Here is a 14,935-nt window from a genome sequence, read left to right as displayed (position 1 = left end):
GACACAGTGGGGGCCTGGTTCAGATGTCACGAGTGCACATGCGTTTGCACGCGTACCTACACGCTCACGCGCGCACACACACACACACGCACAGGCAGGCACCCAAGGGAACACACAGGTAGCTGCTGCAGCTGGATGCAGCAGGCGTTGCCAAAGGCTACAAACTCACACTGGACATATGGAAACAGTTTAACTCTTTGCAATCAGCCTCTAACAAGGAATAGGAAGGCTGGTTAGTCGGCAGGAGGAGCGGGGAGGGAATGCGGTTAGGATTTCAGTGCCACAGACTTTTCCCCCCTCCCTTCCCAGGGATGCTCATGATCTCCTCTGCTCCGGATGATCTAGCTGGGCAGGGGGAGGTGAGGGGGCGGGGAAGTATTTCAGTCACTGCGCCCTCCTGCTCCACAGCTTCGGGTCATCTGCCTCTTGTACCTACCGCCAGCAGGGAGAGGAGGCATTCTTCCTGCAAGGTTTTCCATGTAAGGTTTTTTTTCCCCTAATGGAAAATTTGCGATTCCCTGAAGGAAGGGCTGGCTTAGAAGAACAAATAATTCTGACTTTATTTTAAGCTGCGGAAAAGGAAAAGTACTTATATAAGCACACAGAGGAAATCAATATACCCTGGCTCACATTTAAGGGGATATACAGAAAGAACAGGATTTGCTAGCCCTGGCTGAAGCGATCGACATCAGTTTTACTGCTGCATTGCAAATTCTATATGTGCTTTAGCTACAAGTCCCTCTTTAGCAAGGGCCCCCCCCCTTTCAGAAATTGTCTCTTTAAAATTATCACATTAAAATAGTAACTGCAAACAAGCATTTCACACGCTTAGCATCTCTCTACTGATCGTGTTTTCACTTTATGATCTTCCACATTTTGGTCTGGATTTTATACTTGAAAAGTCTTTGCAATTGACACGCTCCTTGCACCCACCCGCCATGAGCTGTAGGTAAGAATCCAAGACTACTGGCACACGGAGGTACCACACCATGGTACGCACAGCCCCCCACTGGGACTCCTCATTGCTGCATCCCTTCTTTCCTATACATGCATTTGCCTCTTTTCCCACTCTCTCCAGTCTTTTTCCCTTCCGTGAAGATCACCTAGAGAGTTAATCACTCGTGCAGCCGAGAGCCCGCTCCCACTGATGAATGGGGACACCCATGCCAGCACCCCATTGCGCTGGGGTGGGCAGTAGGATTGTCTGGCATGGACCTACCGCCTTCAGTGAACTGTCAGAGCTGGCATCCACAGCCCATTTAATTAGGTCCTGAGACAGTGACAGCACCTAAAGAAATGACTCTCTGAGCAAGGCCAGGGCTCTGACAACAGAACAGCTCTGTAGCAACACCAGGTGCATCAAAAAATTAAAACTGTTTTCCCTTCTCCGTGTGTGCCATTGAGGTCAGCTTGCTGCCTCAGTTTCTTGTTTTAAATACACTGATGAGGCCAGCATCAAAAAAGCCAGACATAGAATTAATGGAGACTCTCGACATCCCAGTCCCCCAAATTTATATAACTCTCTTTCTAGAAGAGCTTTGCACCATAAATGAAAATGTTTACTTCTTTTTCATTTCAGCCAGGTCACAATGATAAATAGGAACCTGAGAAAATGTTGGATTATTGGAACATCTGCCTATGGTCAGGTGTCGTGGGATGGCTCAGCACACTCACAGTGCACAGGAGATGTTAGCTCACTCTGGATCTGTCAAACAGCCTGGCTTTGTGATAAACATTACACGGAACGGAGAGCACCAGCAGCAGAGTTTTATCCAGTTGCCAGTAGGCAGTGTACAGTCAGATGTCCTGAACGGTCCCAGCCTTACCCTCTCCCATGGCCTTTACCAACAGGCTTACCACCATGGTGGGACTGCTCACAGCAGTCAGCTGCGGGTGTGAGAAAAACCTCGGACAAGGAGGATGCTACCGCTTGCTTTCACATATAACCCCCAACTTCAGCTAACACTGCCTCCCAGTGCAAGGAAACCTGGGACTAATGTAAGAGGTGGATTTTCTGCAGTTTCCCACCCACTGAATCCTGACCACAGGTGAAGAGACCAAATGCTTCAGCCACTAATCTTCCTTACTAGGGCAATTCACAAATCCCCAGCAGCACTGTGACGGCTGAGAGTGGGAGCCCACACTTTAGGTAATCATGAGCCACTTCGCTGTGCTTAAAAGAGGATAAAAGTTTTATCGCACTATAGCTAGCTGAGAAATCTCAGGCTGCTCAGCTGCCCAGCTCACAGCAGATCCAAGCTTGCAGCATTCTCTTCTACCAAGCCCTCTGTGACCAGTGGAGCAGCTCCATCCCAGAGGAACGCAGCTCCTGAAGCTTCAGAAAGACTACGCACTTCCTGTAGGCACAAACATCACATAGATATTCACTTTTGTGCAGCCAGGAAAGACAGAGTTAATGAAAAGCCTCCCTTCTGTTGCTGCCTGTTGCCTTCTTGCATTAGCTGAGGGCAGAATGGGGATTTCTGGCACCCAGAAAAACGACGATGCCTGCGGCGCGGTCAGCGTATGCTTCCCATACGTGTACTGCTCCCATGCCTTCTCCTGCCGGCTGGGGGGTCTGCCTTTCTCCCGGCCATGTCTGTTTGGCAGATGGGATTTTTAAAATGTAGGAACAGACCTCATTTCCTAAGTTGCTTGAAGATACAGTCATACACAATGCATGGAGAAATATGTAATCGGGCAAAATTTTTCAGATGATCTTTTTGTCCTTTCAGGAAAAGACAGATTTATGAGGACAGCATATGGTATCGCTTGTTACATAACAGCAATGCATTTCAAGGTTATTCAAACTTCCATTTTTGGTACAAGGGTGTTTTTTTAAAACTGGAATAACTTAAATTTTTCAATTGAGCTGGATTTTTTTAAGTGAATTTTTCAAGTGAATTTGACTGATCTCTTTTTTTTTTTTTCTATACATCTTTTTCCACATTTTCAAAGGAACAAAAGAAGACATCAAAATATAAAATTTGGTAGAACAAAAATCTGGTTCTTATTTAAGTGAAATAAGATGCAAGCAAGTTAATCCATTTCTAGATAACTGCCTTCCTACCATATCAAGAAAATAATTGCCAGCCTGACTTTCCCCCAAGGGTTTCATTTCTTGTAAGATTTGTTTTCTCCAGGCTGGCTCAGTTTTTGACTCTACTCAAGGGGACATTCCCATTTCATATCCAGAAGGGAGCTAGTGAAGACCACCACTCATAATGAGCCCTCAGGAATCAATTAGTTTCTTTCCATAAGGTCCCAATACCTACTAATAGAGAGGCTCAAACAAAGAACTCACAGTATGCTGCTCTGGAGAATACGCAGTGCTGGCACAGAGAGACCCAAACTAGTACTGTAGATTGAAGTAATTACAGAGAACAAGATCAGTGTTCAGATTTTGGGACGACTTTGAATTTTTTTTTTTTTTTTTTTTTTTTTTTTGGTCCGCTACTGGAAAAGTCCGTGATTGTCTTTGGAAGGAAACAACCCACAGTGATTCTGAAAAACTCCCCTTGTTATTGTAAGCCTAGAGCAGCATTTTTTTCACTAGCAGATAGAGACAGCCTCGTGTCCAGAGGCTATCCATGGTGTGTAGAGACCCTTCCAGTGCTGGTAATTCCCTTTCCACGATGGTCAATAAGCCTGTGAGCAGACACAGATCCCAGCTCATATTTTCTAGGAAACTTTTTATTAACCCAGTCATTACTGGAGGCAAACGGTTGGTATTACTAGCAGACAGCTAACCACAGATCACGTTCCTGTACTGCCTCCTGTAGTGCTCACACACGTGCCCGTGCACCCTTGCACACACAGGGGCCGCTGCTGGGCTGAAGCTGGGAGATGAGCCCCAGACATGGGACATTGCACTGATGCACCACAGGCTTTTAGGCAGGTGTTTGGAAAGCCCCTCCAGTGCTCCTTTCTTTCACCAGGTGCACATACATCCCTGCTTCTGCCCTTCATGGGAACCCAAAAATACTGCTGGTTTCCAGAGTCTAACAGCTCTTGGGAGACTTTGACATGCTGCCCCTCAGCCTGTACTTTTCCTCTTTCCCCTGCTGTTTTCAGGTAAATATTTTCTGTCCAGAGTCATTGGCACCTACAGAACCCGTTCACATAAACTCACACAGAGAGGTCCTTTATGGCACCAGGATTTTTCATTTCTATTAAGGGACCAGCATGTGGCTACAGAAGCCTGACAATCCACTGCTTTCAACTGAGTTATGTCCTCTGGAAAACATAAATTTGATGATTCTGTCATAAAGTGGCAGTGGTGGTGGTGAGGAATAATTGCTATCAACTTAGCTTAGCCCTCCTATTTTTTTCACATTTGACATTAGTAAAGAGACAAGTAAGGGCTTTTTGTTTTGTTTTTAAATTACAATAATCAAACCATGGTAGCATTTCCCTGAGAAACATCTTTCCTGACTGCCGGAGTGATGAAAGCCAGCATTCTTAGCAACTCCTTTACCGGGCATTTTATAACCAGACACTTCCACCTTTGCACTTACTTACTTTCTTGTGGGTAGACATACTTCCTCCCTTCTGGAGCTCCAGGGAGCCCCAGAAGTGGCAGGGTACCTCCAGGATGTGGAGACCTCCACATTTAAGTCACAAACAGCCCTAGCTAGGAAGAATCACCACCAACAGCAACAGCTTCACTGAAAGTAATAAATAAGGCTGATGTGGTAGTGTCTTTCCAACACCCCCGCCTTCTGCTCCCATCGCGAGTGCCTGGTAGTCTCCCAGGCTGAGCTCTGCACTTTTTTTGGTACAGGCAGAAAACGGAGGGTGGCAGGTGCCACCTAGGGGTGGACAAGCTGGCTTCCAAAAGGCTGGTAGACCCTGTTCCCAGGCTGATGACATTAAGGAAAGAAAATAATGCTAAACTATTTTTTGCAAGTAACTTTTTGAAGTAATAAATGCTGAGTGCCAACTAGCAAAGCAGATATGGCAAAACAGTTAAGTGAAAACTACTGTTTTTAAAAGTACACATCAGCCAAACTCAGAGAAAATACGACAGATTAACTTGAAAAACTAATATTGATATAATGATACAATTTCAGTATGTCCACAGAATTGCTGCAGCTTGCGTATAGCACTTGTGTGCTATGGTAACTTGCAACTCGGGCAGGAGACAGCCAGTGGTGGAGACATGCCCAAAACTGGAGGGTTCTAAACCAGCTCCAGAAAATGATTCAGCTGCATTACTGCCATTGAAATAATTCATGCACAAACCAATGTACAATAAGTCTAAATACTAACATTCTAGAATTATGTTAATTTTATTTTTTAAAAAAAGTTTGTGAAATGCATTATGTGACTTTCTTTTTTTATTTCTAAAAAATTCCCCAAAGGAAAAACATTATTCAAAGATGGAGGCAGTTACACTTGCCACTTGCAAGAAAAAAGTGTTTGATATTTAAGATTTGTGTGTCTCACACAAGTGTTCTTTATTCACCAAGTGCCCAGTTTCATGAAGAGGGTGGTCATTAGTGTTCAGTACAGGATAATACTCCATCCATCTCGGTTGTGGATTGGATTTCACCCCTATGATCCATGCAAGAATCATAGAAATCTGAATTGTATCCCCTGAGATTCAGTGCCAAGAAGCCCCGTAATAAATGGAAGTCATTATGCTGCTTGTTCACGATCTCCTTAGATGAAGGGATCGATTCTTTTCACCTCTTTGAAGAGAGGGGCATACTGATAGGCTTCATCAAATACACTGCACTTTTGTAACTGGATGTGGAGCAAGCACTTTGCTAACAGCACATCTCCAGTTCGGGGGCCTGCCGAAACAGCCTTATCCACCAGCACCAAAACACCTACTTGGTGCTCACTGCACGCTGGCATGAACAACAGTACCATGCAGAGGCTCTAGGGAAATCAATGCCCTTCCCTCAGACTTCACCACAAATCTGGCCAGAAGCAAAAAAAAAAAAAAAAAAAAAAGAGCAAAGCTGATTGCTCCTCTTTCCTAGGTCCTAGGGCATCATAAACAATAAAGGCTTGGGAGCCAAATGCTGCCCTCAGCAGCAACTCCTTGCCATTTTGCTGCACAGCTCTCCATTTTGCACAACTGTCCCCAAAGACGGCAGTGTCACTCTACCCCCACAGCTACGCCTGAGGTGGGCAGGGGTGATGGGGATGCTGTTGCCCCTCAAAGCCAGCACTTCCTCTGGGGCAAGCACGCCACTTCTCCTCTTCGGAAAGCACATACGCCACACATATGTCAGTTACCAGTTGGCACAATTGCTGCAGCTCTCTCAACTAGCTCTATCCCATTTCTTGTACATCTCACAAACTTTAATCAGTTCTTGACTCCTCCAGCATCTCAGTTTATTACTGGACACATTAAATGCTATAGCAAAGTCTAGATGGTTTTCCTTTATTTCATATGCCTTGGAAATCAACTATCTTAGTAGGTTAAGAGATTTTCTTCTTGCTTTGACACATCCTTATTATATTTTACTTCCATTTTGCATTTGCTTTCACAGCTTTAATTGTACCTGATATATCTTTCTATGTTTAGCATAAGTGGTGGTTTGACACGAGGGGAGGCTAGCTCCCAGATCTTCACTGCCTTTACTTCCCTTTTAACTCAGGCGTTCCCTTTGGTTGCAACCAGTCAGAGGTGGCAACCTTTTGTTCCCAGTTTGATAGACTTACTTAAGATCTTTGCTACTGATTTTGCAATTCTGTGTGTGGGCTTTTGGGGTCACTCTCCCTAAAGCAAGCAGGTCTGACCCTGAATCCATAGTCACCATGGTTGAGTAGGCTGCTTTTCTTCTATATCAGCTGGTTAGGTGTGAGGACTACTTATTCTTGGGTAAGTAGAAGTGGGGCTTGATTCAGGACTCGCAATCATTGCTCCTTAGCTAGGGATTGTCCAGGTAACCTCTTGGTATGGCAGACCATACCCAGGATGGGAAGAAGATGATGGGCAAGTGGCTGAGGGACAGGGATAACCCCATGTGGCTGAACTGCAGCTCCAGGCCCTGACAGCAAATGCCCGATGCTCCCAGGGCAGAAGGACTGGGTATGGCAGGTGCCTTGGTGTATTGGGTTTGCATGGCAAGGTTTTGGTAGCGGGGGTGCTACAGGGGGGGCTTCTGTGAGAAGCTGCTAGAAGCTTCCCCTGTGTCTGATAGAGCCAATGCCAGCCGGCTCCAAGACGGACCCGCCGCTGGCCAAGGCCAAGCCAATCAGTGACGGTGGTAGCACCTCTGGGATAACAGAGTTAAGGAGGGAAAAGAAATAACATTAGGGGAGCTTTTGCAGCCAGAGAGAGAAGATGTAAGAAACTGCAGACACCAAGGTCAATACAGAAGGAGGGGCAGGAGGTGCTCCAGGTGCTGGAGCAAAGATTCCACCTGCAGCCCAGGGAAGACCCCACACTGGAGCAGGTGGAGACACCTGAAGGAGGCTGTGACCCTGTGGGAAGCCCACGCTGGAGCAGGCTCCTGGCAGGACCTGTGGCCCCGTGGAGAGAGGAGCCCACGCCAGGGCAGGTTTGCTGGCAGGACTTATGACCCCGTGGGGGACCCATGCTGGAGCAGTCTGTTCCTGAAGGTCTGCACCCCATGGAAGGGACCCATGCTGGAGCAGTTGGTGAAGAACTGCAGCCCATGGGAAGGACTCACGTTGGAGAAGTTGGTGGAGGACTGTCTCCTGTGGGAGGTACCCCATGTTGGAGCAGGGGAAGAGTGTGGGGAGTCCTCCCCTGAGGATGAAGAAGCAGCAGAGACAATGTGTGATGAACTGACCACAACCCCTATTCCCTGTCCCCCTGTGCTGCTGGTGGGGAGGAGGTTTGAAACCGGGAGTGAAGTTGAGCCTGGGAAGAAGGGAGGGGTGGGGGGAGGTTGTTTAAGATTTGATTTTATTTCTCATTGCTCTAGTCCATTTTGCTTGATAATAAATTAGATGAGTTTTCCTATAAGTTCAGTCTGTTTTGCTCGTGACGATAATTAGTGAGTGATCTCCCCCTGTCTTTATCTCAACCCGTAAGTTTTTCTTTATACTTTTTCTCCCTTGTCTAGTGAATGAGGGGAGTGTGACAGAGCGGCTCTGGTGGGCACCTGGCCCCCAGCCAAGATCACCCCACCACACTTGGTTTGAGTGCTGGGCAGGGACTGGAGAGGGCACAGCTGGCACAGGGAATATGGTCTCCACCAGTTTTAGCTGATGAAACAAGACTCCCCAAGATACAAAAGGCAGAGAAAGGGGAATACACTGTTCCGGCTGGTTTCTTCCAAGAATGTTTGTATTTAGTTTCTGTATTTCATTCCAATGTTTTGCTGAAATGACATAAAATGGGTTTGTTATTAGTTAGACATGAGGCATAGATAATAGGGTCTCCTTGGTTTGGGGGCATCGTGTAACTGTGTTGCTGAGAATAACCTAGGGGTATTTGTGCAGCTACTAGCTTATCTCTGAGACTTATGATTATCTTCATTCCACCTGGCTGCTCAGGTAGTAATGGTTAATGATTTTCCCACGATGAGCATTTTCAAGCTCTTTCACATCCTCCTGCAGTTCACAGTCCAAAAGCCTGTTATGCTTGTAAAGAGAAGACTACAGAGGTGGGAGAGTTAAGCTGTATGTAGTGTTTGGCATTGTTGCACGGCTGCAATTGATTTCACCCAGTTATATTACATAAGAGAGGTGAGAAAACGGAGACAATAGGCCAGGGCTGGAAGAAAATCTCATATATGAAAGATACAGGAGCTCCATTTCCTGTTAACTCCACTGGATTGATTGATGTTCTTGACAGAATCTTCCAGCAAAAGGGATCTTCCTTATCTTACATTGACAGTAATCATAATCCCCTCCAGACACCAGGCAAGATTTCTGACTTCACTCAGCACTGTGCTGAGCCAGGCTCAGCACCACCCTGTGATGGATGCTAATGCACAGGATGACTTCCTAGCTGCAGGAAGCACTGGAGGCTTTTAAAAGATGTTCAGCATTATTCTCAGCAGTGTGAGTCTTTACTGGTGCAGACGGTCACAGAGGTTGTGCTATGCAGGAACTGAGCATATGCCTTCCTCAGCGTAAGGGCAATTCCGCTTCAGTCCTCCAGTACATCACCACTATTGGTCCCATGCAGAAGGTACAGGAGCAATCTCTGTACATGAATTTTGCTCGTGATGTCTTAGCAGGTCTTTTTGTGCCAGAGTGTCTGTCCAGTTCTTAGAAGGTTTGCACCTGCCATGATCCTCTCTTCAGTGGGGTGGGTGCCACCACATTCCCTCCTGCTCAGTTCTGGTCAGCAGCTGGTAGGCTGGCACTGTCCTAACAGATGTGCTGATTTTAGACCATTATTCCTCAGGTTGGAGCCTGTGGTAGGCAAGCCAAGTGGGCAAGGGTCAATGCAGACATATTTTGCTCGGAGTGTTGGTGCAGGACTAATTGCAGGATCCTCTACACAGGTACCTGTGTCATGCCAGAGGCGAGAGTTGAATTTTCCCAACACAAGGATTAGCTGGACTGGGTAGTTTTCAGTATCCCTGTGCCTATAAGCATGTAATTAAGATTCATCACATCCGTATGTGCTGAACGTTAGCAATGTCTGGTACTATACTATTGTGATTTCATACAAGGTCTGGCCTGCTTGTGTTTTTCTCACATTCATGCGTTTCTGTGTCTTCCTTTGGCCAAATTTTACCAGATAAATGTTAGCACACTGTGGGTAGTGTATGAAGTAATCCAATGAACTGACAAATCCTCTGCTGCCACATTACACACCCCAAACCTGCAGGAAACAGCAAACATGGTGAATTAGCAGTTCACAGGGAGCTGAAAGTCAATTTAAGATACATTTGCCAAAACCTTTAGTAGACCTAATAATGACAAGTGGAAATGGGGAGGAACAGAACAGCCTCACCAGTACTGTCCTAGACACAGTCATACTACCTTCCTCTTTACCCCCTTTTAAGCCATACATTAACTTTTTAATGCATATCTTTTATGAGAAAGCAAATTTTTCCTTCACCCACTCCCATAATTTTTCTCCTAAAATTTGATGAACTGAAACAACATACTAAAGAACTAATTCTTTCTTCCTGTACTCAGAATCAATCACAAATTACTATAAGAAAATTTGCCAGCGTTGACTTTCTCAAACAAATTAGATGCAATTCTTGAGATAATTGTTTAGACTAAATACCATTTGTCTTTCAGCCTAAGTCATGATCTATTTGGAAGAGCAGTGGTTTTGCTCAGACTTCTCCAAAACTGTAAAAGTGTACATACACACTAATTTTAATTGCAACAGATATTTTTTTCTAATTCTTTTGTAAGCATTTAAAATAGGATATCTAGAGAGTGACACATCTTAGATGTAACACTAACCTCTGGCTTTTCAATTCTCTTTGAGTTCATTTTTCAGAAAACAGCAGCTACATTTTAATGAGAAGACTCTCTGAAGTCTACAGATATCAATTTGGCTTGCTAGTACATTCAGACAAAGAGTAATTTCGTTGCTTAGAAAAAGGCATGCAGGAGGGAAATCTGATCAATGGGACATGACTGTGACTGAAGTTTAACAATTCCATCAATGCTACATCTTCTTCTCTTAAGTATCTGTAGCTTTGTCAGACTTTAAATGTTTAATTTTCAAAAAGTCAGTTCTGTAGGGAATTTGCAGGAAGACTTGGGAAGAGTGGGCTGTGTATCCCAGCATGACGCACCCATTCATAACTTGCAAATTCCACAGGGAAGATCCGAGGAGTTGTGCTTAACAGAACAAAAGCATCTGAACTGACAGTAGCACAAAAGATAAAGAGTTAGCAAGCAGGCTTGCTAACAGCAGCACTGCTTCTTGCATCTCTCATTACCACTCTGAAGCAGAGCATTTTGACATTGGAAAGAATTCAGAGTCACACCTCGGAGGAACAGCTCTTTATGTCTCATTCAGGAAAATTAAACCAAGCCAGATGGGCATCTTCAGCCTCTTGTGTCTCTAAATGACTGTCCATATTTACTTTTACATTTGCTATGAATATATGGCTGGCCTGTATACCTTTCTGCCATGTTTTGGGAAGGATTTATCAAATTTTTTTTTGTAATTATGCACTTTCTTCTTTCTTACATAATACAGGGAACAGTACAAGAGCCAAGATCACTGACAGAAAGGTTTTGGTAATATATTTGCCCTCAGATGAAATGTATAGTCAGAATTCTTGCTTCAAGTGTCAAAATAAAAAAGAAACAGACAAGAAACTTCACATTTTGAAACCTCTCTTTCCCAGTTCTTAGGGTTCAGGCAGGTAATTTCAAGCAATTCTGTTGCAATAGACGAAACATTTGCTACGTGCTTCCTCACCAGCTGGAGTGGACTGTGATCCTATTCTAGCCTTTGTGTGAAGTAATGACATTCCTGCCAGTTTTGGATGTCTCATCACCTTTATGGTTATTCTTCATTTTAAATATAAACTGATTTCCTCATATAAATACATTTCTTACTTGAATAGTATTACATTATCTCCCTTCACATTTGACTGATTAGAGATAAAATGTTACTCCTTTCATAAATGAATGGATCAGTTCAAAGCTTAGTGGATACTGATGCATTATTTTCAATAGCTTTCTTACTTACAAATGATTGAGTGAATATGATTTTTTTTTTTTTCACCAAAAATGCTAGTACTTGAAAACTGAAGATGAACTTAGTGGCAAAAAGATCACTGGTTTTACCTATAAATAGTTTTTACATAAAGTTTTAACAAATTTCACTGTGGCCTGTTCTTAACATGACAAACCTATCCCATTGTACTAAGTATTGACTTTCAGGCCCCATGCAATGCCACCAGAGACAAACTAATAGACAGGGAGCATTAATGATAGTGAACATAAAGACTTTATGAAATAACACAAGCATGGTTGCAGGTGCTGTTGAAAATAATTGATTTTTGGCAACTTGAAGTCTGGGGGTTGCAAAAAAGTCATTTCAGAACTGCTTTGCCAACAGCAGAGCTGTGTGCCTAACTTGAGATTTCAAAAAATACTGAGCAGAAAGTCACTTTCAGTGAGAAAATGGAGTGAAACGGCACTGATTAAAAAAATGTGAAAAACATTGTGTTCAAACAAACATTTTCTGGTAAAAAGTCCAATTTTGGCAGTCATTTTCTAATGAAAAAGCCTATTGTTTATACTTTCCATCTAGAGCTAATCAGCACAAAATTAGATGTTCAATAGCATTCTGATTTCATTGAACAGTCATAAATCAGGACTTGAAAAATTCTTTATTTAATTCAGTGTGTGCATCTCCTCTCACTCACTTACTGAGGTTCAGATATATCTTTACCCTGGAGAGCTGCAAGTAAAGTTGTGTTTATGCAGCAGATACTCAGGGAGACACTACGCTGCTGAGATGTGAAATTAGTTCTAAGTTCACATTAAAAAGGTGTATGACACCCACATGGTCACATCCCTTCTCCTTTATCTTTTTCTGAGAAGCTATAGATGTTGTTGAATTGACCCTGTAGCACTTCTCCATCTAGGTGTTCAGTAGAACATCAACAAAAACGTGTTAGGATTTCATAGTTTAAATTGTACGTGGATCTTTCAGGAAAGCAGCTCTTTTAGAAGGAATTTTACAGTCCTTGAGTTATCAACTCTTGCTTGTCTTCTGATATCTTCCAAGCTGCTGCCTAATTGGAAGATGACAGAAACACAGAGTGCTTGAGTTTCATCTGACATCAGGCACTTGTTTCAAGCGACAAAATTTAAAATCCTTTGGCATAAGAGCAGTTTACAGCCTGCCAGAGAAAAGAGAAACTCCTCCTCAGGTACCTCACCTGGGGAAGCAGACCAGTGCCCAAGGGTTCTACAGGGAAAACAATTCCCACCTGTGCTGCTTCCGCTGCAAACAGAGCCACTTCCCCCTCCCCGTTATCAGTGCAGGAGCCAGCTCCATCACGCTTCAGAGCCCCACTGCTTCCTCTGTAGTTACTGTGGTGGTGACAAATTTTATCTCCCTGACTTTACAAGGCCCTCTCCCACCTAAGGGAGATGCTGCTCCAAGGCCTGGAGGATGTTGCCAGATCTCTCTGTTTGTACGAAAGAGCGAGCAAGAAGGAAGAAGGGTCGCAGAGCCACACAGCCACTCAGAGGCTCCTCCACACAGCCCCGTCCCTGCCCGGTGTGCTGTGGCTGACAGTGCTGCAACTTCCTCTACCTGAAAGCAAGAATGGGTTAAAAAACCACCACGCTTTATCCCTCAAATGAGGTTCCTGACTCTTCAAGATGCCAAACAAAGAACACTTAGACTGGTGAAAAATGCATTGCATTTCCTTTCCCACTCCATACATGTTGCTGTGGCTTCTCCTACCCCAGGATATGAAGGTAGCACCTGTCGTATTTGCCCCTGTAAAACTATTTTCCCAGAGTTATCAGGGTGCAAGACCATTTGACTATGTAAAAAAAAAAAAAAAAAAAAAAAATTCTCAGCTGTTGTGAGTATTAAGGTAGGAGGACAGGGAAACCATAACCTGATTTTTCAGTGCCAGGATTTAATACCTCGAAGGAAAGCTGAACAGCTGATCCTTAAAGGCTTGCCCAGAAGAATTCTTACGCTCTCTGCTTGTTGAAGATGTTGTACCACTGGTGAGTGAAGAGACATATGCTTAAAATATCCAGTCCTTGGTGTTGGTGATGAATAACCACAATTCTTCCCCACACATACACATGCTGGATTTATGGGGGGTTTTTTTGTAGAAATATGGTCTGAATAGGAAACTGTTTAGAGTAGCAAAATTGGATGCAGAAAGGTACTTTCAATTTCCCTACAAATAGTTTCTATATTAAAGGTATATACATAAAACTCCAGTATTTGAAAACACAATAAATTTAAATCTCAACATGACCACCTAAGGCATGCTCACTCTTATTTTAATCCAAACTCAAAGGCAGAAAACTAAATACAGTTTCTTGTATGTCCAGATGTGCATCACCAGTGTATCTCAACAGTTTATCAGCGTAAGCTGAAAAATACATATACATATGCTAGTTGCCTATGAAGTCCTGGATGTTAGCCCAAATTCCTTATATCTGACCCGTGGGATATCGCTGTTTCTTCTGAAGTGGATTATCCAGGCTTCTGTGACCTGGATAATTCAATGTAAGGGAAGGGACAGTATTTGAAAAGCATTCAGCATGCAGTAACTCAGCAAGATTAACAATAAAAAGTGCTTAATGCAAGTACCGCACACGGTCTGTCAGGGGTCTTGATAAGAGAGTTTGCATTCATTTCTGAGATGAGCAGGGACTGCCCAGCCAACAAGGTGTTAACATCGGCCAGAGGAGGAATGGGAGCGAAGAGTGATGCTGGTATCTCAACTTGTGTCATTTTAGGTGCTCTCACTACCCTGCCTGACTCCCAGCTGATGATCCAGGAGTGGTATCCCATAAATGCTGCGTTGAACTTGCTGGCCCCATGCTGTTGTCCCGGTCACCCTAAGGGATCTGTAATAGCAAAAAGTACTGGCATCACTCTGCACTTTCCCCTGCTTCTAGGCAACCTGGTGCTGGTCCTCCAAAACCTGCTGTCCCTTGGGACTGACCCCAAGGGCTGACCACTGGGACAAAGAGCAGAGAGTTTATCAGTGACTAAGACAAATGCTAATACCACAGTTCAAATGCTGCCACGCTAAATAATTTTCAAGCAAAAGTCTGTAAAAAGTTGCTGGTGATTTTGCTGGCCTGCTGATACGGAGGAGCAACAAAGCACCAGGAAACCTGAAGTGTGACAGTATTAAAGAGCAATGGTAGAGTGATGCTGGGTGGTCACGGGCTGACTTTAATCCTGAGAAAAATAAGAGCAAAAGGTGATTCAATTAATCACAAATGAAAGGATTCAGTATAGCACTTGTTCCAATCTAAATGGGAACATAAATACAAATATTTACAGACGTAATTTCAT

Source organism: Balearica regulorum, chromosome Z (assembly GCF_011004875.1).
Source record: "Balearica regulorum gibbericeps isolate bBalReg1 chromosome Z, bBalReg1.pri, whole genome shotgun sequence".
NCBI classification, from domain to species: domain Eukaryota; kingdom Metazoa; phylum Chordata; class Aves; order Gruiformes; family Gruidae; genus Balearica; species Balearica regulorum.
This window is presented reverse-complemented; position numbering follows the sequence as displayed.